Source organism: Monodon monoceros, unplaced genomic scaffold (assembly GCF_005190385.1).
Source record: "Monodon monoceros isolate NGI ecotype Baffin Bay Population unplaced genomic scaffold, NGI_Narwhal_1 Super_Scaffold_18, whole genome shotgun sequence".
Taxonomy (NCBI): domain Eukaryota; kingdom Metazoa; phylum Chordata; class Mammalia; order Artiodactyla; family Monodontidae; genus Monodon; species Monodon monoceros.
The window spans coordinates 135,901,760-135,927,064 of record NW_021703774.1 but is presented as its reverse complement, the minus strand read 5'-3'; positions in this window follow the sequence as shown (position 1 = coordinate 135,927,064).

The following is a 25,305-nucleotide window of genomic DNA, read 5'->3' as shown; positions in this document are numbered from 1 at the left end:
AATGTAAAAAGGAACAGATGAAATCAATAATAGATTTTGAGCCCTATAAACCCAAAACATCATCACTTCAACATGTAATCAAAATAAAAATTATTAATGAGATAGTTTACATTCTTATTTTGGTACCAAGTCTTTGAGATCTGATGTGCATTTTACACTTAGAGCACATCTCAGTTTGGGCTACCTGCAGATGGTCTCCTACTTACAACTGGCTGACTTAAGATTTTACGACTTTAAGATGGTATGAAAGCTATACATACTCCGAAGCTTGAATTTTGATCTTTTCCCAGGCTGGTTATGTGCGGTGGGTCCTCTCTTGCGATGCTGGGCGGCAGCCGCAGCTCCCAGTCAGCCACACGACCACGAAGGTGAACAACCAATACACTTACAACCATTCAGTACCCAGACAACCGTTCTGTTTTTCACTTTCAGTATAGTATTCAATAAATTACATGAGCTCTTCAATACTTCATTATAAAATAGGCTCTGTGTGAGGTGATTTTGCCCAGCTGTAGGCTCATGTCAGTGTTCTAAGCACGTTTAAGGTAGGCCAGGCTAAGCTCTGATGTTCGGTAGGTTAGGTGTATTTTTATCAGGAAGCAACCCCATCGTTAGTCAAGGAAGATCTGTACATGTTCAAGCACTCAGTATCCACTTGTGGCCAGTGGCTACTGTATTATGACAGCACAAGTCTGTAAGTACCGACATGAAGACACCACTGAGACATATTGTTACGTGTCAAAGGGAAGTTACAGAATAATATGTACAGAATGATGCGTCTATGTAAAGGGAAAAAAACGATTTCTATAGGAATATATTGAAAAAAAAGAGAAAAAAGAAAAAGATGTATACAGCTATATACCCTAATTAGGGAGAGGCTTTGAATGGAGTGGGGCTGGTCTGGGTGGGGGGGCGGGACTTGCTCTCTCCTTACTGATTTTTTTTAAAAAAATTTTATTCGGGGATAATTTTAGACTTACAAAAGGTTGCAAAGATAGCACAGGGAGTTCCTATCTGCTCTCACCCAGTTTCCCCTATTGTTAACATCATACATTAATGTAGTGCATTTGTCAACATTAAAAATCCCCTATTGATACATTACTGTTAACTAAACTCCAGACTTCATTCGGACGTCGCCAGTTTTTCCCCTCATGTCCTGTATCTGTTCCAGGAGTCAGTCCAAGCTTGAGTTGCGTTTAGTCATGATGCCGCTCCAGTCTCCCCTACTCCATGACAGTGTCTCAGTCTCTCCTTGTTTCCCATGACCTTGACAGTTTTGAGCAGGGCCGGCCAGGTATTTTGTAGAATGTTCCTAAATTTGGTTTTGTCTGATGATTTCCTCATGACTAAACTGGGGTTATGCGTTTGGGGGAAGAATACCACAGAGGTGAGGTGCCCTTCTCGTCACGTCACTTCCGGGGGTACATGATATCCTCAGACTTTATCACTGGTGATGTTAACCTTGACTGCTTGGTTGAGGTGGAGTTTGCCAGGTCTCTCCGCTGTGAAGTTTTCTATTTTTCCCTTTCCATACTCTATTCTTTAGAGGCAAGTCACTGAGTCCAGACTCTACTCAAAGGTGGTGGGAATTAAACTCCACCTCCTGGGGGAGGGTGGAGTATCTACTTATATTATTTGGAATTCTCCCCTATTTATTATTTATTTGATATGAGTATGGACTTTATACTTTGGCTTGTAATCCAATCTGACTTTTTTTCACAGTGAATATCAACTCCTGTATTGTATTTTTTTTAATGCAGAAAACATATAAACAATGATGCTGTGTGAAAAATAAATTCTATGACTGGTGAGACTTTTTTCCTCCAAAGCACTTCATGACTGACTTTGAGTAAAATAGTCATTGGCTTGTTGCTGTTCAACTAACAACTTTAGGCAAAGCTATTGCAACTCTCCATGACTTGATTTCTGCTTCTGAATGAGGGAATGTTTCATGAGATGGAGTCAGAGGCCAAGAAAGGGATGATTTTTTTATGTTTATAGGTGTACAGGTGTTTTGTTGTCTATTAATAGACCTTAAGTTCTTAATGGCAAGGGTTATCGTCTCTTATTTATGTTGGAAAATGGACCCAGAGCTAATAGCCTTTGACAACATTGTGTAAACATAATTAATATTTATATCCCCTATCATAATCCCAAATAGTTCTCCTTCCTTGCTCTTTCATCTCTCTAAGTGGGATTTGGTTTTCCTGTTCTTCCTCAGCTTTTTCTCCAGTGGCTGAAATCCACCCCAAGGCCTGGCATTCAAGGCCCTGCCCTAGCAGGTGTCTGCTGGCCTCTTTGCCCTCATGCTTGCTCCTCTTATCCACCTATAACCATGGCCACACTGATGGGCTTATCACCCAACAAAAATGCTTATTGACTATCTCCCTCCTCTACGCCAGGCCCTGTGATGGGCCCCAGGCCACAGAGGTGAACTGGATAAGGGCTCTTTATCACAGCTCACAGTCCAATGTGGGGACTGAGTCATTGACCTGTAGCAATCTGACATACTAGAGCGATGAGTGGAGGACTGTAGGAGCATCGTGGGGAGGGAGCAAACTGTGCCTGTGGAGGGGCCTGGTCTGGAGCCAATCAAAAAGGCTTTGCCAAGATGCTAATTTTGGAGCTGGGCTTTAATGGGTGTATAGGAGTTTACCAGGTAGTGAATGGGAGAAGTGGTATTCCAGGTACGAGGAAAGGTAGCTTAAGCCAGAGAAAGATCAGAGAACAGGGAACAATATTAAGTGTCGTGTGGCAGGAGGCAAAGTGCATGAAGAGGAAGAATGGCATGGAGTGAGACTGGAGACTGGAGAATGAGACAGGCCCAATCTATGAAGGGCCTGGATTCTGGGCTGGGAGTTTCTACTTGGAGAACTTTAAAGATTTTGAGATGAGGAAATACCAAAGTAAAATTATAGGTACAGGGGACTTCCCTGGTGGTACAGTGGTTAAGAATCCACCTGCCAATGCAGGGGACACAAGTTTGAGCGCTGGTCCGGGAAGATCCCACATGCCACGGAGCAACTAAGCCTGTGTGCCACAACTACTGAGCCTGCACTCTAGAGCCCGCGAGCCACAACTACTGAGCCCACATACCGCAACTACTGAAGCCCATGTGCCTAGAGCCCATGCTCCACAACAAGAGAAGCCATCGCAATGAGAAGCCCATGCACCTCAATGAAGAGTAGCCCCCGCTCGCTGCAACTAGAGAAAGCCCGCGCACAGCAACGAAGACCCAACGCAGGCAAAAATAAATAAATAAAATTAAAAAAAAATTATAGGTACAGTATCAGGGGCTTACTGCGTGGGTAACTGTTAATTAACAAATACTGATCACCTACTGATATTGACCACCGTCAGGCACTATTTGTTTCTCCCTCCACCTTAATGCTAGCTCCAGGGCAGGGACTGTGTCTGGTTCCTTTCTGGGTCCTCAGCATAGTCTGCTACAGAGCAGGAACTCAGTCCACATGCCCTGGATGAGTGTGATTGGAAGACCAGGGGAGATCCTGGCCTGGGTCCTGCTTGGGATCTCCCCTTGCTGGCCTGGGGCCAAACCCTCCCTCAGCTGTGGATTTCTCTTGCTTCTGAAGTTTGTGCTGGGTCAGTAAATCTCTCTACGTTCAAGAGTCGCATCCCCTCCTGCCTGATGCAGAGAGCTAGTCTCCCTGAGGAAGCACTAAATGTTGGATTGCTTCAGAGCCAGAAAATGATCGCATGGCCCCTGGGAGGTTCACTTCAGAGGAAAGCAGCCCATGTGGCTTTCAGGGACATGATTTGAGGCCAGCCCACCAGGGAAAATGCCCAGAGCATTGTCCTGGGGGCCTCGGGGCCAGTACTTGAGCTAACCAAACATCAGGATTTTTAAAGCATATTATTTTGGAGAGGCTGTGTGGCAGAGGAAAATCAAAATAATCAAAACCCCAGTCGTCATGGAGTGAGCTCCTGCTGCATGTTAGACACTGTGCTATGTACGCCACACTCTGTATCTTATTCACATTGTTACCTCCAAAAGGTAACCCCGATCCTAACTCTTCCCCCATCTCCAGTGCCAGAGCCTCTTACCTGGTCTCCTGGGGGCACTCTTGTCCCTCCTGTAATGGATTCTCCACCCAGCAGCCAGCATGAATGTCTAAAACAAACTGTAGGTCATGCCACTCAAAGCCCTCCAGTGGCTCCCGTCACACAAAGTCCCTACTACAGCCTACAGGGTCCCACGTGGCACCAGGGGTCTCCATCTTGTCTCCTACCCTGGCTCCAGTGCTCTGGTCTCTGTCCCTCAAACTCACCGACCGTGGCCCTTCCTTGGGGCATTTGCATCCGCTGTTCCCTCTGCCTGGCGCACTCTGACGGCCCCGGGTGACTCACCTCCTCAGTGAGGTCTCCCCTGGCCACCCTCTTTTTAGGTCACTCTCTGACACAGTTTTTTCTTCATGGGATTTAACCCCATCTGAACTTACCTTAGTCACTTATTTATTCATTTGTGTTTTCGCCTCTCCCATCAGAGCGCACCCTTCATGGGAGCAGCGACCTTGTCTGTTTTCTCTCCACCGGGTCCCCTGCACCTGGCCCAGGGCTTGGCCTCCATCAGGGCTCCGTACATATGTGCTCAATGAATGGCACCTCCAGGCTGGCCCACGAGGGCTCACGCAGCCCAGCGGTAGGGCCCTTGCTACCCAGGAAGAGCTCCTCTTGATAGAGACTGACAGATGGAGTGGAGGCCAAAGCCAAGGCGCCGCTTTTATTAGTGAGATGCTTTTGCTGGGAATAGGATTAGCATAAATACTGTCCCGGGCAAGCGGATAAGGAAAAGCTCTCTTAGTTATGCTCCAGAACTCTCCTTCTGCGGGGCGAGTCCAGTTCATGGCTGGGGGTGCTGCTCAGAGAGGTCAAATGGGGTGGGTGTGAGGGTCACAAGCAGAATCCTTTTCAGTCCCCTCCTCGCTCTCCCCCTCCAGTCCCCTCTCCACACTGACCTCCAGAGCAACCTCTCTAAGAATGCTTAAAATCCAACCTTACCGCACCAGGGGGAAAGCCTTTTAATGGCCCCCACTGTGCCCGGGTGAAGGCCAAATGCCTCACAATGATAAAGATGAAGAGGTGATGATGGTAGGTACCACATAACTCTCTCAAAACCCTCCCAACGGCCCTGCAAGGCAGACCAGTCTCATTGCCCTCATTTGTCAAATGAAAATCTGATGGCTCAGAGAGGTTCCTTGATTTGCCCAAGTTCACTCCGCCCACCAGCCGCAGAGACAGGCGCAAAGCCCAGGCCTGTGGACGGATGGTTTGACACACATTCAAGGCCAGCCTCCCTCTCCAGAGAAGCTGCCATGATTCTCCAGGTACCCAGGTGTCAGCCTCGCCTGCTTCAGCAAGAAGCCCAATCAAAGGCAGGCATTTGCCCCGTGAAACTCCTGTTTTCTGGCTAAGAAGCATCCCTGGTTTTAGCCTCTTCCTCTTCAGCTCCATCAAGGTTTTCACCTTTGGTGGGGAGGGAGTCATTTTCCACAGAGAAACAGAGTTCATAAAAACTGCTTTATACTAACATGTATAATAACTATAAAAGCTAACATTTATGGAGTATTAAATGTCAAGACCGTGCTAAGTACTTTATGTGTATTAACTCACTTTTTGAAATTCTATTAATTTATTTGAAAAGGAACCCCCTACACATGATTAAAACAAAACAAAACAAGAGATTACAAAAGAGTATATGGGGAGAAGAAAGCCTCCCTCCCTCCTCTGCACCTGTCTCCCACTTCTCCTCCCAGAGGCCACACTGCACCACCCAGTTCCTTGATTATCCTGAGAGTCCCATCAATTACTACTATCTCATTTAGTCCTCTCAACAGCCCTTGGAGGTAGGTATTATTATCCTTGTATTACATATCAGGAAACAAGTTCAGAGACAGGAAACTACTTACTCAAAGTCACACAGCTTCAAGTGGCAGAGCTGGGACTGTCTCTAACCCTGTGTGCGTTCAACCCCAGGCCACCCTGCCTCCCACAAGAAGGAACAAACCGGAAAGTTGAGCTGAGAAGCGTCCACTGCACAGTCAGCTGGACGGGCCCACTGACAGGCTTTTCCCCACTTACTGGTCTTGCAGCAAAGAATGCAAATTTGGGCCTCAGTAAAATGACAAATTATGACCTGTCACAGACCTTCGAGGTTACTGACCTATTATTCCAACCCTGAATAGCTCTAGTCATCAGTCCTTGCTGTTTCCTGCCTCCTTGTACTTTCAGGCCCTTGGTTTGCACTTTGGAAGTGTCGGCTCTGACAAGCTGCTCAGTATAAGCAAGGCCACGTGAGACAGTGAAAAACGCAACTGTGCAGCTTTAACCCCAGCTTGTGCCTCAGTTCTGCCCCTGACCTGCACTGGCTGGGGCGGGTGACGTCACCTCTCTGTGCCTCAGTGTCTTCACTTGTAAGATGGGAATGATTACATCTAACTTAAAAGGTCTGAGGATCCTCAAGTGAGGTGATAAAGACCGAATGGCAAGTAGCAAAGCCTCATGCAAATGCTGTTACTTTTAATAACAATAAAAGCTGGAGGCAATCTGGTAGTCTAGATAAAAACAGCTGGCTACTTTCACAACTGCTGTCTGTTCACTTCTTTTCATCCCTCCCACCAACCTGCATCTGTCAAATCTGCTACTGCTTATAAAATCCTTTTGGTCTATTGTCTTATTAGTCCTTGCCCAAGCCCCGAGAGGCAGAATGCTACAGGAATGATCCCTCCCAGTTTACAGGTGAGGAAACCGAGGTTCCAAGAGGGGTAGTGCCTTGCCTGAGGTCACAGAGCTGGTGAGAGGAGGTCCTCACACCCGGCCATGTCTCTGCCCCACCCTTGCCCACAGGAGAGAGCCTGTGCTCCTTAGCCTGGCACCAAAGCTCATCTGGATCTGGGCCCTGCCCTCCCCCAGCACATGCATCTCTCAGCACACCCCGTTATCTTCCAAGCGTACCATTGTTCCTCAAACATGCAATGACCTTTCTCAGTCCCTTGTATTTGCATCCAGTGTTCCCTCTGCCAGGCTGCCTAGGGGACTCCGGCCATCCTTCATCAATTCCTCCTATAGTCCCTGTGATGGGTGCCCCACACAGTAAGTTATCACTGTTGTTATCATCACTACTGTATGGACCATTTTGCAGAGTGATCCAGCGCCCAGGCTTGGAGCCAAGTTACCTGGGTTTAAATTCTGGCTCAGCCACCAACTAGCTAAGTGATGCTGGGCAATTTACTTAACATCTCTGTGCTATATGTTCTCAACTATTCTCATGAGGGTAACCTCTGGCACTGTTGTGAGGAGTAAATAATATATGTAGAACAATAAGCACAGGGTCTGGCACAGAATAAACACTCAGTATTAGTTATCATTGTTATTGTCTATTATTGGTATTCAGCTATGCCTATCCTCTCCCTGTCCCTGTGCTGAGCACAACAAGCTGACTCACACACAGTGTCTGGCTTCAGAGCCCAGGGGAGGAAAGAGGCGTGTGAACACTCCATGACAAAGCATTCATTCTGACCGAATCGCTGTTTTGCTTAAACCATCCTGTGCCCCTGTTCACGGGCCCTGAGGAGAAGAGCATTCTGCACCCACTCCTTCCCCGTCGGCGGTGGCCTGGGTCCTCGTGCCGCCCACTCTGTTGGGTGTCTCATCCATGGGGAATGGCTTTGTCAGCTCCCCTTCTCTCCATGTTAACCCCGGAGCCAGGCTGCCCCCAGAGCCAGGAAAGAGCCAGCCGCAGTACAATTTATCTCCTTGGGCCACTTCCCCAGCTGAGATCTGAAGGCTGTGCCTGTCACAGTGACCCTGCAGGCTCAATTACAGATCTGCTTCTAGGCTAGACGGGCGGGGGGCAGGAACCTGCCTAGATTTGCCAAACAGCCCCACGGGAAAGCCACGGGCCCTATCGAACCTGGGACCTCAGAGAGCTTGAGGCTCATTTGGCTGCCTCACTTGTTACACATCAGGAAACTGAGGCCAGAAATGGGGGGGGGGCCTTCCAAGCTCCTCTTGGGAAAATGGGCCCAGTGTAAAGTCTAATGTGGGCCCCTGAGTACCGTCAAGGGAGCTTATTTTACTGTACGTGAGTGTATGACTTCATTATTACCCAAATAGCTTTCTTTTTTTAATTTATTTATTTTTGGCTGCGTTGGGTCTTCGCTGCTGCGCATGGGCTTTCGCTAGTTGTGGCGAGCTGGGGCCACTCTTCGCTGTGGCGTGCGGGCTTCTCATTGCGGTGGTTTCTCTTGTTGCGGAGCACGGGCTCTAGGCACGCAGGCGTCAGTAGTTGTGGCACGTGGGCTCTAAAGCGCAGGCTCAGTAGTTGTGGCACACGGGCTTAGTTGCTCCACGGCATGTGGGATTCTCCCGGACCAGGGATGGAACCCGTGTCCCCTGCATTGGCAGGCAGATTCTTAACCACTGCTTTACCAGGGAAGTCTCAATAGCTTTCTTTTTATATAACAAAATATTTTATATGGAACCATGCTTTAAAACTCAAACCTAAAGCAAGACATTGACTGCCATAAACAAAGACCATATTCTGTCCACACAAACACATTAAGGATGTATTAGACGCTGTATTGGGCAATTGGGATTGACACGTATACACTGATGTGTATAAAATTGATGACTAATAAGAACCTGCAGTATAAAAAAAAAAACCAAAAAACAACTAATACTAAACTTTCTTTGGGTTATTTGTATGGGAATATGTTAATATAAATGTTTCAGACATTACATGAAATTTCGAAAAATCTTATATGTTCTGGTATAATGTTATAAGTCATAATTTTAGTTATTACTTTAAAATGTATATCTCAGAAAAAACTAAATTTCCTTATCAATTGCATTATTATGAACTTTCATCAAATCTTTAACCGTGGTCATTTTTAAGTCTTTTGTCATTTACAGACAGTTCTGGGTGGACTCTGATGTTTTTGCAAAAATGTTCGTATAAAAGGGTTTTATCTTCAAGGAATTCATGGAAAAGACTCTGACAAGTACAGGTTTCTGGTAACTGACTATACTGCTGAGCTGAATGAATAAGCATTTCCAGAACTCTAATGGAAAACTGATGAATTCATAAAAGTGCTAACAAAAGATCAAGATAAAAAAAAATTAGGGCTTCCCTGGTGGCGCAGTGGTTGAGAGTCCGCTTGCCGATGCAGGGGACACGGGTTCGTGCCCCGGTCCGGGAAGATCCCACATGCCGCGGAGCGGCTGGGCCCGTGAGCCATGGCCGCTGAGCCTGCGCGTCCGGAGCCTGTGCTCCGCAACGGGAGAGGCCACAACAGTGAGAGGCCCGCGTACCGCAAAAAAAAAAAAAAAAAAAATTAATTACACGGGACTGAGTGAACTGATGAGGATGACTATAATTTTTGTGACTTTCTGTTTGAATAAAATAAATAAAAATAAATTTTAAAAAAAGAATGTATTAGACACAAACTAAACATTGCCTGGCTTCACCGACCTGTGATTACAAAATGGAGTCCCATTTTTGTCCAAAGGACAATGATCTTGAGCCTCCTTCTACATAAGCGGGAACTTACCCTTCTCAGAGGGTCCCCCGGCTATTCCTGGGAATCCCCAAGAGTAGCCAAAAGACAGCCTGTTGATGGCAGTCATCATAAGGTACTTGCCTGTTCTTCCTCTGCAGCTCAGGGCTACATCTTCGTCAATATCCTCAACTAGTGACACCCTTGGAAGGAACCCACTGCTGCCACTGTTCATGGTGCCTCTGCCGTGAGGACTGTCAGGCCTTAAAAGTGCCCCACACTGCCTTTGTTCTGGGTGCGACCAACCACTGGGGCTGGGCCCCTTGGTACCCAGTCCTACCAAGTGCAGGGAGTGGACCCTCACCCCCTTGTGGATTGAAAGCTTGCCAGCCAAGAGTCCTTGGTCAGGCCACCTCCCCTCTGAACCTGAGCCATCTCAACAGTGACACAGAGGTGACAATGTCCACCTGGAAGGTTTGTCAGGAGGATCACATGAAGCCAATATACATGAAGCCTGGCACATAGTAAGGGTTCAATAAAAGGCAGTTACCATTATCATTATTATACTGTCTGAGGCTGGGTTTCCCCAGGAACTGTCCCTGAAACAAGGATTTGAGACGAGAGGAAGCACCTGCAGACATGTTGGAAGGTGAGACAAGGAAGGGAAAGAAGTGGAGGATGTTATCAAATAAGTTTCTGATAACCAAGGATTCCACCAAGGGATTCTGGATGATAGTGTAGAACGTGCCTCAAAGTTGTCCCAGTCAAGGAGCAAGGGAGCTGGGATGTGTATTCGCCACTCATTGGCTGCGATCTGCTGTGCTGTGTCTGTGTTGGTCTCTGTACGGCAGTTTGAAGCCCTAGAATGTCAGGGCATTAGACAGTCAAGTGAATCCATGGTAGAGACAAGAAACAGCTCTGGAACAGAGGAGTCCTAGCCCGCAGCCACTCAGTGAGGAAGTGAGAAGCCAGACCCAGAGCCCCGGTGTCCACATTCTTCCCTCAGCTCCTACCACCGATGGGGACATCACCTCTGGGCTAGCAGCAGGTGGGAGTGGGGGTCCTGTGAGCCATCTGGATTTAAGGCCAGCCCTCCCTCTAACTTTAGGTGCTCCTGGGGTCTCTCGGCCTCTCCCAGATGCCTTTCCTCTTCCCATCTGATGTGCCTGCGGCTTATGAAAAATCTCAGCTTCAGAGAAGAGAAGGAAAACTATTATGGATTCCTAGAAACTCTGGCAGAACAGCCAGAAGCTTCTAGTTCTGCCTTCTCCACTTACCTGCTTCCCAGGGCCACTTAAAGACAGGAGACCCATCAGCGTTCCCTGAGGTAGGGAGCTCTTCCCTATGCAGAGCCAAGGGGCCTGGGTCACATTCACAAGTAAGGGGGTCCTGGGGAGAGTCGGGGGTGGGGGATGTGCAGCTAGTGAGGATGTAATAGAGTCACTGCAGATTCTCCAGGAGCAGCTGTTCAAATGCCTGAGAGGGGAGGGGACTCAGCCAAGTCACTCAGTCAGATCCTGGCTTCCTGACCAGGGCCTAGGCTGACCAGATGGGACGTTGCAGCTCACCCTCTCCACTCCGAGCACCTCTCCTGCAAGGGCTCTCGGGATTGCCCCAACTTTGCACCACTGCAAATCTGACTCCACGCTCACTGGGCGTTGACCTTCGCCTTCACCATGTCACTTGCCTGTGTCACCAGTGCTCTCCTCCTTCCTAAATATAAGTCAAAGCTGCTGGATCTTAACAGAATGATGGCTGGCTGCAACATCAGCCCCGCTGACCACTTCATCCTTGAAACACATTCCTCTCGATTTTTCCAACATCGTATTTTTCTGGTTTCTCCTCCTGGGTCTCTTGGGCTTCTGTGGATTCCTTCATTCATTCAGCTAGGATGTATGTGGTTACTTTTATGTGTTAGTCATTGTGCTTCAGCCTGGTGAGTCAGTGGTGAGCAAGATGGTCAGGACCTGCCTTCAAGAGCACACAGTATAACGGGACCCTCAGGGTCCTGTTCTGAGCCTCCCCACATCTGCTACCTCCCCACTCCCTCCTGTTAATCTCAGCTACAGGTTGATGACTGTCAGACTCCAATCTTCTGCCCAGACCTTCTTCTTGAGCTCCAGGCCCACACCTCTCACTGCTTGGAGGACGCTTCCATCTGGTCCATAAGCAACTCAAACCTGCAAGGTCCAAACCAAATTCATGACCTTCTCCTCAAAGTTCTCCTCCCCTATAGCTTGTCTCACGAGCAATGAACTGGGGAGTCATTTTGAACTCCTCCCTCCAGCATCTTACAACCATCTGCCCTCTATACCGATGCAGCCCTTCTGTCTTCTCACAGTCAGTGACCTAGGTCTGCATCACAGACACAGCCTCCAGCCCATCTTCCTCATCCAGTCTTGTCCCCTCCAAACCATTGCATGGACATAGCTAGAGGGATCAAAAGTAAACCCAGACAGCCCAGAGGCCCATCAGCGGATAAATGGATAAACAATCTGTGGTTTATACAGTTGGCCCTCTGTATCCACATGTTCTTCATCTGTGAATTCAGCCACCTGTGGGTCGAAAATATTTGGGGGAAAAAAAATCCCAGAAGTTTCCAAAAAGTAAAACTTGAATTTGTTGAGGGCTGGCAACTATTTCCACAGTACTTACATTGTATTTACAACTAAGTCCATTGGATTAGATAATATAAGTAACCTAGAAATGATTTAAAGTACACGGGAAGATGTGCCTAGTTTATATGCAAATACTAGGCCATTTTATATAAGGGACTTGAGCGTCTGTGCATTTTGATATCCACAGGGGTCCTGGAACCAATCCCCACAGATACCAAAGGATGACTGCACCTACAATGGAATTTATTCATCCATAAAAAGGAATGAAGTATTGATAGATGCTATAGCACTGATGGACCTCGAAACCATTAAGCAAAGGGAAAAAAAGCAGACACAAAAGGTTTCATATCGTATGGCTCTATAAATGAAATGTCCAGAATAGATAAGAGTCCATAAAGACAGAGTGCAGGTTGATTGTTGCCAGAGGCCGAGGGGAGGAAGAATGGGAAGAAGCGGCTTAGTGGGTAAGGGGTCTTACTTCGGAGCCATGAAAATGTTCTGGAATTGGATGTTGGTTGCACAATAGTGTCAATGTACTAAATGTCACTGAATTGTGCACTTTAAAGTGGTTAATTTTATGTCATGTGAATTTCACCTCAGTAAATTATTTTTTAAAATACCTCCTCACACACATTAGGATGGCTAATATCAAAAAAGCAAAATCACAAGTGTTGGCAAGGATGTAGATAAATTGGAACATGGTGCATTGTTGGTGGGAATGTAAAACGGTACAGCTGCTGTGGAAAACAATATGGTGATTCCTCAAAAAATTAAAAATAGAATTACCGTATGACCCAGGAATTTTACTTCTGGGCATATATCCAGAAGGACTGAAAGCAGGGTCTCCAAGAGATATTTGTACACCCATATTCATAGCAACATGATTCACAAGAGCCAAAAGGTAGAAGCGACCCACATGTCCATAGAAGGATGAACAGATAAACAACATGTGGTCCATACGTACAGTATTCAGCCTTACAAAAAGAAGGAAATTCTGCAATATGCTACAACATGGATGAACCTTGAGGACATTATACTAAGCGAAATAAGCCAGTCACAAAAAGACAAATACTGTATGATTCCACCTATATGAGGTGCTTAGAGTGGTCAAACCCATAGAGACAGAAAGCAGAATGGCGGTTGCCAGGGGCTGGGGGGTGGGTGGCGGGGAGAATGGAGAGATCTTGTTTAATGCGTACAGAGTTTCAGATTTCCGAGATGGAAAGAGTTATGGGGATGGATGGTGGTGATGGCTGCACAGCAATGTGAACGTATTTCATGCCGTGAACCGCACACTTAAAAATGGCTAAGATGGGGCTTCCCTGGTGGCACAGTGGTTGAGAGTCCGCCTGCCGATGCAGGGGACACGGGTTCGTGCCCCGGTCCGGGAGGACCCCACGTGCCGCGGAGCGGCTGGGCCCGTGAGCCATGGCCGCTGAGCCTGCGCGTCCGGAGCCTGTGCTCCGCAACGGGAGAGGCCACAACAGCGAGAGGCCCGCGTACCGCAAAAAAAAAAATGGCTAAGATGGTAAATTTTATGTTATATGTATTTTACCACAATAAAAAAACTCTTTTTTTTTAAAATTCTTTAAGTAAATCTGACCTTGTCAGTATCTTTTCAGTTCCCTGCAAAGGCCCCATTGTTCTGAAGATTAAGTTCCAGCTCCACAGCTTGGCAGCCAAGGCCCTCTATGACCCGGCTCCCTACCCACTTCTCAGGCCTCATGTTCTGCTTCTTGCCACACACATTCTTTAGTCCACATTCTAGTTATAGTTTGTCACACAAGCCAACCATTTTCTCTAACGCTCTGGGTGCCCTGCACATGCTATTCCTTCTGCCTGGGACACTTTTCCCCATTTCTTCAGGCTCACATGCCATCCTTTAAATTATGCTTGGGGATTATTTTCTCTAGGAAGACTTTTTTTGCTCCACCGGTCCCTGGTCCAGGGCCTCTGGGCTCTCCTTCATCATACGATACTCATGTCACAGTACCATCCATTTATGTGTCTATCTCCCCCTGCCCCCAGGCTTTGTGCTGAAGGAAAACCCTGATGAAGTTTTGTTCATCTCTGTGCAGGAGTCAGCAGAGAAGAAGGAATATTAGCGTGGAGATTACTGAGGCGGTAAGCTCTCAGGCTAGGCATGTGAGTAAGACAAGAATACAGGAGGTAGAGCCAAGCAGGGTGTACAAAGGAGGGAGCAATCCCGTCCCTGCCATTGAGCCCCGAAAGCTTCTTGGAGGTAGGGGCATTTGAGAGGGCAGCATTTCTACAGAGAGAGATGGAGGTCTTTGAAGAGCGTGGGTAAAGCACAGAGATGGGAACCCGCTTGGCAAGGAGGAGTAGAGAACAGCAAGTCATCTTAGGGCAGCGATTCTTCATAAGCCTTTCAGAGCTGCAAAAGGAAGTCATGTGAGAAACCAATGCATTAAAACAGATGCAAGTGGATCTGCTCTGGTTGAGGTAGACTTGAGGGGTCTGAAAGCCCTATTCTTTCCCCCCACCATCGTCCCAACCACCACACCATCATCACAACTATCACATACATAAATACCACCAACACACACACCATTCTCACACACACACGCACCATTACACACATATCCTCTTTCTCTACAGAACGCAGTTAGAAAATCAGCAGCAAACCCAGGCGCCTATGGTCAACTAATCTATGACAAAGGAGGCAAGGATACACAATGGAGAAAAGATAGTCTCTTCAATAAGTGGTGCTGGGAAAACTGGACAGCTACATGTAAAAGAATGAAATTACAACACTCCCTAACACCATACACAAAAATAAACTCAAAATGGATTAAAGACCTAAATGTAAGACCGGACACTATAAAACTCTTAGAGGAAAACATAGGAAGAACACTCTTTGACATAAATCACAGCAAGATCTTTTTTGATCCACCTCCTAGAGTAACAGAAATAAAAACAAAAATAAACAAATGGGACCTAATGAAACTTAAAAGCTTTTGCACAGCAAAGGAAACTACAAACAAGATGAAAAGACAACCCTCAGAATGGGAGAAAATATTTGCAAATGAATCAAAGGACAAAGGATTAATCTCCAAAATATATAAACAGCTCATGCAGCTCAATATTAAAAACACAAACAACCCAATCAAAAAATGGGCAGAAGACCTAAATAGACATCTCTGCAAAGAAGATATACAGATGGCCAAGAGGCACATGAAAAGCTGCTCAACATCATTAATTATTAGAGAAATGCAAATCAAAACTACAGTGAGGTATCACCTCACACCAGTTAGAATGGGCATCATCAGAAAATCTACAAACAACAAATGCTGGAGAGGGTGTGAGAAAAGGGAACCCTCTTGCACTGTTGGTGGGAATGTAAATTGATACAGCCACTATGGAGAACAGTATGGAGGTTCCTTAAAAAACTAAAAATAGGGCTTCCCTGGTGGTGCAGTGGTTGAGAGTCCGCTTGCTGATGCAGGGGACACGGGTTTGTGCCCCGGTCCAGGAAGATCCCACATGCTGCAGAGTGGCTGGACCTATGAGCCATGGCAGCTGAGCCTGCGTGTCCAGAGCCTGTGCTCTGCAATGGGAGAGGCCACGTCAGTGAGAGGCCCGCGTACCGAAAAAAAAAACCTAAAAATAGAATTACCATATGACCCAGCAATCCCACTACTGGGCATATACCCAGAGAAAACCATAATTCAAAAAGACACATGCACCCCAATGTGCATTGCAGCACTATTTACAATAGCCAGGACATGGAAGCAACCTAAATGCCCGACAGATGAATGGATAAAGAAGATGTGGTACATATATACAATGGAATATTACTCAGCCACAAAAAGGAGCAAAATTGGGTCATTTGTAGAGACGTGGATGGACCTAGAGACTGTCATACAGAGTGAAGTAAGTCAGAAAGAGAAAAACAAATACCGTATATTAATGCATATATGTGGAACCTAGAGAAATGGTACAGATGAACCAGTTTGCAGGGCAGAAATTGAGGCACAGATGTAGAGAACAAACGTATGGACACCAAGGGGGGAAAGTGGCGGGGGTGGTGTGCTGAATTGGGCTATTGGGATTGACATGTATACAATGATGTGTATTAAATTGATGACTAATAAGAACCTGCTGTATAAAAATATAAATTAAATTAAATTAAAAAAAGAAAAGAAAATCAGCAGCATAGCAGGTGCAGGTAGAGCAATGGAGGTAAGCATCACTCTGAGAGTGATGCGAGCTGGTCATCAGGGCCTGTGGGCAAGGTTGAGGAGCTCCACCTTCATCCTGAGGACAGTGCGGAGCCATGGTGGGGCCTCAGCAGGAAGATCTCCACTGCAGTGTGGGGATGGAGTAGAGGGGCCTGCAGCCAGGGTCAGCCTGCCCAGACAGAGGCCCTAAAGGATGGAAATGGGATCCTCGCAGCCCCTCCAGTGCAGGGTAGGTAAGGAGTGTCCTCAGGCAGGCATGGCAAGAATTCTCAGGACCCAGAACTTGGAACCAAGTCCAAGCTAACATTTTTACTCATCCTCATGCTGTGTCCAGACTCCACGGTCTGCCCATGGTCTAGATGAACTCCAGGCAATAGCTGGAGGCAGGGGAGGCTAATGATGGCAGTGTAGTGGCAGCGGGGATGAGAGAGACGGGAACGAACTGGAGACATGGGGGCATATGGAATTGACAGGCTGGATGTGGGAAGTGAGGGAACGGGAGGGATCAAAGATGAGCCCGGGTATCTGTCGGGTGACTCACTGAGATAGGAGCACAGGTGGAAGAAGAGGCTCGGGGAACGTAATGATTCCATTTGAGGCTTACGGGGTGGCTTTGCCTGTGGGGCAGCCTGGAACTGTCACCTAAAGCAGCGCATGAGGGGACTGAACCCAGGAGAGAGGTCTGGGTGGAGACACAGGCTGGGAGTCACCAAATACCACAAAGATGGTACCAAAACCCCCAGGAAAAACAAGATCGTCCAAGACCCTACTGGGTGAGGGCAGAGGCCTCCTCTCGCCCTTCAGACTTAGCTAAGCTCCTGGGAAGTTGTCTCCACTACACTGGCTGTTTCCCCTTTGACACACTCACTCATCTAGGAGACTAGCAAGTCCAGTTTGCCCAGGACTTCCCTGATTCTAGAACTGAAAGTTCCACATCCTGGGGAGCCCCTCAGTCCTGGCAAACCAAGGCAAGCCTGGACAATTGGTCAGCTTTCACATATCCCAGTTTTAAGGATTTGGTCAGTGTAATAGGATTTAAGAGTCAGGGGAAGGAGAAGGATGCCAGGAGGATTCAGGGCTGTGTTGGGGATGTTGGAGAAAACCCTCTAGGAGGCATTTCAAACCTTTTTCCTGCTGGGAAACTGGCACAACACGGATGTAGTGGCTGGGTCTGGCTCCAGGGGTGGTTTGGCCTTCCTGGTCCCCCAGGCCACGCTTCCCCATCACCATCTGTCCTCCCCAGGGAGGCCATCAGCTTCCTGGTGATGCCACGGATCCCTCCTTGCGGCTCCACAAGGTGGCGCTGTGCCCAACGCCAGCCCAGGACTCTGCCGGGTGGGCAGAGGGGCCTCCCCCCCCACCCTCTGGGCTGGCTCCCCCATTCTCTCCAGGCCTCGGGCCCTTAGGAAACGTCTGGTGGAGGAAGACACCCCAATGCACCCACAGTGCACACAGGGGTTTTCTCTTCTCTCTCACCAGGCATGTACACCACACTCTCCTGCCCACACAGGCTCCCCAAATACCCCAAACCCGACAGCCCTGCGAGAACATGCTCGGCAGAGCCAGGAGGCATCTGAGGGATCACCACTTCCGGTCCCGTCTAGTGATGCACGCACACACACACGGGAACACCCCTGTACGTGAACACATGTAGCTGTCTCCTGCAGTCAAGTGCCCCTCCCCTCGCTTCCCTCTCAACCTCCCTTTCTCCACGACCCCCTCACAGCCCTTTGGTGGGGATCAAATGAAACGCTGGAGGAGATGGGGTTTCATAGAGCAAAGCAGGTCGGGCACACGTGAGAGTGCAGTGGGGGTAACGTTAGACACACACATATATTTCCAAACACACCGGCACACGCAGCAACATGCAGCCTCTCGCACATGTGACCCAGCCACACGCGAGAGGAATCCCGTCCAGCGCACGTGTGAAGGGCAGCACAGGGACTCATGCACGCAAAGTCGCCTGCTGCTCAGCACTGCAGGCCTGGTCTGCACACCTGACACCCAGCGGGCCCCTCCCTTCCAGGGTCCCTTTCAGCTTTGAAACAGAGTTGGCAAAGAGAGCCAGTGTCCAGGCAGTTTCCCCAAACCTCCAGACAAGCCCCCAGCCAGCCTCAATTTCAGCTCTGGATGGACACGTGCTCTTGAGACCTGTCCCCCACCGCCAGCCCTTGTTCTAGCTCCCTCCACTGGCTGTGTGACCTCAGGCAAGGCCTTCCCCTCTCTGGTCCCTCCTCTGTTCCCTGAGACTGGATTGCCCTCTACAGACCTTAAAGGGGCTTGGGGGTCCTGGTGAGAAACTTGGGCAGTGGGGGACACATTGCTCTGGAGGGTCCCATCCACCTAAATCGGAGCTCCCTTTCCACCTCTGACTCTGGGCGACCTTGGGCGTGCTCTCCAGGGGTGACACTGTTAGCAAGGATTCTGGCACATGGCCTGGCACGCCAGAGGCAGATGGGAAATCTTTGCTTCCTTCATGATAGGGAACCAGCATTTTGTGTTGGGGTTTGTGTGGACAGGGATGACTGTAAAGAGAGCATTTCCACAACCCTGACAGAACTAGAGTTGCCTAAGGACAGGGAGCTGCAACCCAAGGAGAAGTGGGTGAGAGACTCAGAGCCCACCTGAGCGTGGGGCTGTGGCCTGGGCGTCCATGTTGTGTGCATCTATATCTGTGTATGTGTGTGTGTGTGTGCACATACGTGTGCAGGAGGACATCTCTCCGCATGCCTGAGAGTGTGTGCAAAATTTCTCCGATGAGCCTGTGGCTTGGGTTTGAATTCCAGAGATACTTCTGGGCTTTGTGACTTTGTCCAAGTTACTTCACCTCTCTGTGCCTCTGGTTCCTCATTTGTAAAATGGAGATTATTAGGATAATACTTCACCTCTCTGTGCCTCTGGTTCCTCATTTGTAAAATGGAGATTATTAGGATAATACAATTTAAATGCTCGCACAGGCCTCAAGGGATTAAAGAGAGGATACATGTAAAAAGCAGTTTTTAGCCAAGCACCTGGTGGCACACAGTTGGTGTTCAAAAAGCTGTTAGCTGCTATTTCATACGCAGCCCCAGCACTGTGGACCCATTCATTTATTCATTTTTATTCATTCACTGACTCCGTCTCTATGCCAGGCCAGCCCTGTGCTGGAGGCTGAGGACACAGAGATGAACCGGACCGGGTCCTTGACCTCCAGGACCTTCCAGCATGACGGGGGAGACAGATTTGAACACTGACAGTGACAGCAAAGCAGATGTTGAGAGGCAACTGGAGACAAAGGAAGGGAGAAGGGGGCCCCTGCGATGGAGGGAGAGCACCGCCCACATCCCCACACCCCCTGTGCACCAGCCGCCTTGGAATACTCCCTGTTCTGGAACTGTCCACCTGCTTTCCTACCTCCAGGCCTTTGCTCACTCTGTTCCCTCTGCTCAGAAATCCCTTCCCCCCGTTCTGCCTGGTGACTGCTGTGCATCTTTGAAGGACTCGGCCTCAGTGGCACCTCCTCTGTCCCACTCAGACCAAATGCCTCCTGGCTTTACCCACCACCCTCATCAGGGACGAGCCATCTGGTCGATGTGTGGGCAGCAGATGCAGCCTCCTGCGGCCGCTTGTTTCTAACCTTAGATCTGTCATCAACTCTCAGTGTGACCTTGAGCACATCACTTCACCTCTCAGGCCTCAGGTTCCCCCTCTGCAAAATGGGCAACACCTTGGAACTTCCCTCGTGGCCCAGAGGTTAAGAATCCGCCTGCCAATACAGGGGACCAGGGTTTGAGCCCTGGTCCGGGAAGATCCCACATGCCGCAGAGCAACTAAGCCCATGTGCCACAACTACTGAGCCTGCGCTCTAGAGCCCACGAGCCACAACTAATGAAGCCTGCGCGCCTAGAGCCCATGCTCCGCAACAAGAGAAGCCACCGCAATGAGAAGCCCGTGCACCACAACGAAGAGTAGCCCCCGCTTGCTGCAACTAGAGAAAGCCCGTGCGCAGCAACAAAGACCCAATGCAGCCAAAAATAAATACGTAAATAAATAAATAAATTTTTTAAAAAAATGGGCAACACCTCATTCTCAGGACAGGTGTGAGGATCAAAAAGACAGAATATTTGGAGAAAGCACTTTGCAAACTGTTAAATGCTGGGCACCCATCCAGGGGAGTTTTTATTCAAACAGCTTCCTTCCCTCTCCTGGGTGTGAGCCAGAAGGTGTGTACACCCCACAGGCTTGAGCTGTGACTACCTGCAGCTCAGGTGTGGGGCAGTTTCTGTTTGGGGTTTGTTTGTGTTTGATTTCAAAGACAGGGAAACTCCCTCACCCAGGTGATATGGGTGGGGCCCGGTCAACAGAGTTGCCAGGGGAATCCCAGGGGTTGGGGGCCCTGATTGCCCCCACGGTGATCAGGTGGAAACTCACCCCCCAGGAAGGAGAAGGGCCATGAGATTGCGCTGCAGGGATAGAGTGTCCCTTGGAGTCAGGCGACCTGGGTGTGATTCTGGCTCCTCAGGGTAGTCTTAGGCCAATTGCTTTCTCTCTGGGCTTCGAATATAAAGCCAGTGCACAGGCTTTATGATTTGCGGAGCCCTTTATACTCCATGGGGTCTGGCAGCACCAAATGGGGACCAAGAGCTGACGTGGCCACCCAAGATCCCCCAGGCCTTGGCCTCGCTGTGTGGGAAGAATTTCGACAGCCAGGCTTTGTCCCCATGTGCCTTTCTGGGCTTGTCACCTCCATTCTCCGCTCCCACTCTGTGCTGTCCCACCTGGTGAACTTGGGGTTCCCTCGAGGCTCCCAAATCTCTGATCTATAGCCGTGCCCTGCCTGGAATGCCCTTTCTCCCCTTTCACCTGTTTAACGCCTCCTCATCCCCCAGGACCCTGCCCAGGCATCACTGCCTTCAGGGGACCCTCCCTGCTTCCAGGCAGTGTTGGGGCTCCTCTTCTGGCCCCAGCACTCACCTGCTTTGTGTCACTGTTGGTTTAGGAGCAGGTTACCCACACCACTCACATTGCCCTGTCTCCCCAGCAGCCGTAAGTTCAGGGCCAAGCACCCAAAGGCATGAATAAATATCCCTGAATTGTCCTCTTGGTACAAACAGCAGGAGGACCATCTGGGAGAATCCATATGGTTCTGGTTTCGTGGAAAGATCCCCCAGAAGGAGCTGGGCTCAAGTTCCCCCTCCACCACTTACCAGTCAGGTGGTCTTTGGTAAGCTCCTCAGCCTGGCGAGCCTCAGCTTTCTCATCTGTAAAGTGGGATAGTCATGAAGAATAGGGTGGTTGAAGCACCCATGTCCCTGGGGGGCTCAGTAAGCAGGAGCAATTGCTACTATATCTCCATTTCTGCAGCAACTCTGAAAGAGATGGCATCCAGGCTCTTTGCAGTGCAGCCCCCAGAGCTGTAGCCAGGGATGTTCAGTGTAGCCGTGGGGTCCAGGCCCAGGTGGAGCCAGGGTGCTGAGATCACCGGAGCAGCCTTCTCAGAGCCTGGGTGGGCCTGGAGGAAGCCAGCCGAGGGCAGTGAGCCCACTGATTTTCCAGGAGGGAGGCCAGCTGGGGCATCGTTGACTTTGGAGGGGAATGTAGAGTGGTCCTGGGAGGCCCTGAGGCTCAGTGTCCAGGACAGCTGGGCCTGGCTTCGGGCACTGTGTGTTCCGGGGCCTGCAGGGACAGAACAGCAGGCCAGGGTAGCCAGGGGCTCCTGGAAGGCTCCACCGGGAGCAGCCTTTGACAAGGCAGCCATGATGGGGCAGCAGCTTGTCAGGGCCTCTCTGGGACCTCAGGAGCCCCAAGTCATTTTGTAGCTTCAGGCTGGGACTGGTCAATACTTACCGAGTTCGTGCTCTGCACTAGGCACTGTGCCCCATAGTGTTAGTCTTGCTGGACTCTGAAATCAGAACTCCTGATTTGAGGCCTGGCAGCACCACTAACTAGTGATATGACTGTGGGTAAGACACCCACCCTCTCTGTCCAAGCTCCTCTCCTGTGAGGCCTAAACAAGTTGATCCATGTGACGTGTCTAGAACAATTCCTGCTGTCAGTATTAGCCTTCACCTAACGAGAGCCACAAGCTGTGACCTCAAGCAAGTTACTCAACTCCTCAGTGCCTCAGTTTCCTCATCTGTGGAATGGGCCTTATAACAGTACTCATGCCTCATAGCATTATTACAAGGATCAAAGGCACTAATTTATGGAAAGTGCTTAGATTCTTAGAAGAACGCCAGGCACAAAACGCTCAGTATTAATATCTAAAATGTGTTTTGTTACAGCTACAAGCATGAGTTACAGTTGTTATCTGTTTTTCTCATTGACTCTCCTCACCTTCTCTACTGTAAGGTCTGGGCTCTGCAGACAGACCTAGTGCCTGGGTTTCAATCCTCCTTCCACTGTTTTTTTGAGGAAATAATAATAATAATTACTGTTTAGAGAATTAAAGGAGAAAGTAAATGCAAAAAAAAAATCTAGAAAAATGCCTGGAATAGAGTAAACTCCAAAAAATGCTTCTACTATGATTCCCAATTCACAGATGAGGAAATTGGGATTTGGAGAGGTTATGGAAGCTAGTAGCAGAGCTAAGATGGGAATCCTACTCCCAAGTCCAACTCCTGACACCACCTGTGCCTCATTCCTCTCTGGACACCAGAGCCTTGGCCCAGGTCCTGGCTTGTGGTGGGTGCTGGGGAAGTGCCTCTTGAAGGGGACCCAGAGAACTGGTGGATGGACAAACCAAGGTTACTTGGCCAGGAAGCAGCAGAGACAGACATGAAGCTAAGGTTCAGCTCACGGTGATAAACTGGTTTACCCCCCAACAACCTGCGTGGTGCCAACAGATGAAGAGCCTTTCTACGTGGTGGGCTGTGTCCCAGGAGAAGACATCAATGACAGCTAAGAGCGTCATTGATGAAACCAGTGGGTTTCATTCTGAAGCCAAGGACACAGGGGCTGCTTCCATCATTGTTCCGAGAGAAGCAGCTGGTGTCATCCAGGTGCCCTAAATAATAACTTCCCAGCTTGCCTTTCCAGCTTCGCCCCCCAGCATCCCTCCCAGCCCCTGCCCGCCGCACCCTTCCTGTCTCCCAGTCATGATGTGCTCCTTCATGCCTCTGTGTTAGCACATGCAGTTCCCTGTGCCTGGATGCCATTCCTCCTCCTCCGTCTGTTGAGCCTCCTGGCGCCATGAGTCTCTCTGGGCTCCTCTAGCACAAGTTGAGTCAGTAATTTTAACCCTGTCTTGTTCCCAAAAGGCTTTGAGAGGAAAGTACTTTGCTTATTTCTGTGCTAGTCTCCATTTGTGGCTCCAGATCCACTGTCACTCTTCTCCACCCTGCTCTGTGCCCATCCCTCTGGGTTCAGCCAGTGAGGAGTCCCCCGCCTCCCCGGAAGACTAGAGGGCAGGAGGAGCCAGGGGTCCCCTGGCTGGCTGTGTCCCTCCAAGCACAAGTCTCCTCTCCTCACCTTTCAAGCCAGAGGACAGTAAGGACCCCACTGTTAACTAGCCCCAGCTTCTGCACACTCCCCTGTGGTTTCTCTGCACCCTGCCCGCACATCTGTAAACAGCCCCTTTATTAAACACGCTTCAGACTCCTGGATTCAGTGGGCTATCTGCTGGTTCCTGCCAACCCTGACTGACATAGCTGATACAGTCCCTTTGAGCACTGTGTGCCTTACAGCTGGCTTGTCCCCCCAGATGTGAGTTCCTGAAGGGAGGGGTCGTGTCTGAACCAGTAGTCATCTCTGTGCCCAGATGCAGTACACAGAAGACATGGGAAGTGTCCTTGACTCAGAAAGCACCAAAGTACCAGTACTGCCACACACGTGGGGTCGAACGAAGGGAGTTGCGTGAAATCGTCCATTCATTCACTTGTTTGTTCGCTCATTCAACCACAAGTGCTCACTGAAGGCCACGTGTACCAGGCTCTGATGAAGACAGACTTCATGGAGCTGGCGTTGCACTGAGGGGAAGCAGGCGTAAACAGGCAAAAGCAAGCACACTCCTCACACCATTTCGGGTGACAGTGCATTCTGTGAAGGAGACAAAGCAAAGCAAAGGGGTACAAAGTGACGGGGTGGAGGTGCAGTTTTAGATACGTGGTTGGGGGCCCACTGGACAGAGAAGGATGTGCAGGAGCCATGTCAGGGGACGCTCGGTGCAAGGACTTTCCACCCAGAGGGACCAGGAGCGAGCAAGGCTGTGGGTGGGAACAACCTCGGTCTATTGACGAACAGCAGGGAAGCCGGGAGGCCAGGTCAGGTTGGGTGCAGGGGAGACTCCTAGGAGTGGGTGGGAACTTGCTTTCTTGTAAGGCCCTTCCAGCTCTGGGATGTGAGAAGAGCCCAGGGCCGGCCAGCAACCACTTCCTGAAAGGTCCAGGAGGAGGCCCCATGTGGGGCACACCCCCTTGTTCTCTCAGCCCTCACCATGACCTCATGAGGAGGGTTTTTCTACCCCCATTCCACGCATGAAGAAACTGAGGTTCAGAGAGGTTAAGCAACTTGCCCAAGGTCACATAGAGTCAGAGAAAGAACTGGAAAGGAACCCAGGTCTGCCTGACCTGCAGGCCAGGGGAGGTTTTCCCAGGACCAGCACAGCCATTTGCCAAGGGCTTCCTCATCAATAATATCGGCCCTACAGGGACAGGCTGGCAGGAGAAACCAAAGCTCCAGGCTGGGGGAGGCACATCCCAAGGCCATACGTCAATAGGGAGGGACCTGGGGTCTAAGCCTGGCTTTTTCCACAGCCCCCTACCCTCTGAAAAGGGGAAATGGTAGGTGAGCTGGAAAGCTGCGCCATGCCCGCCCCCTCCACCCCCCGTGCCCGATACATCCAGGGCCAGGGCGCACTGGCTAATGGGTATCATTTCAGCCCTTTCATTTCTGGAGACACTATGCTGTCATAAAGACTGTCATTTCCTGCAAGATGATCAATGCACTGGCTGCCCGGAGGGCTGGGAACGGCAGTATCTGGGCACGATCGGG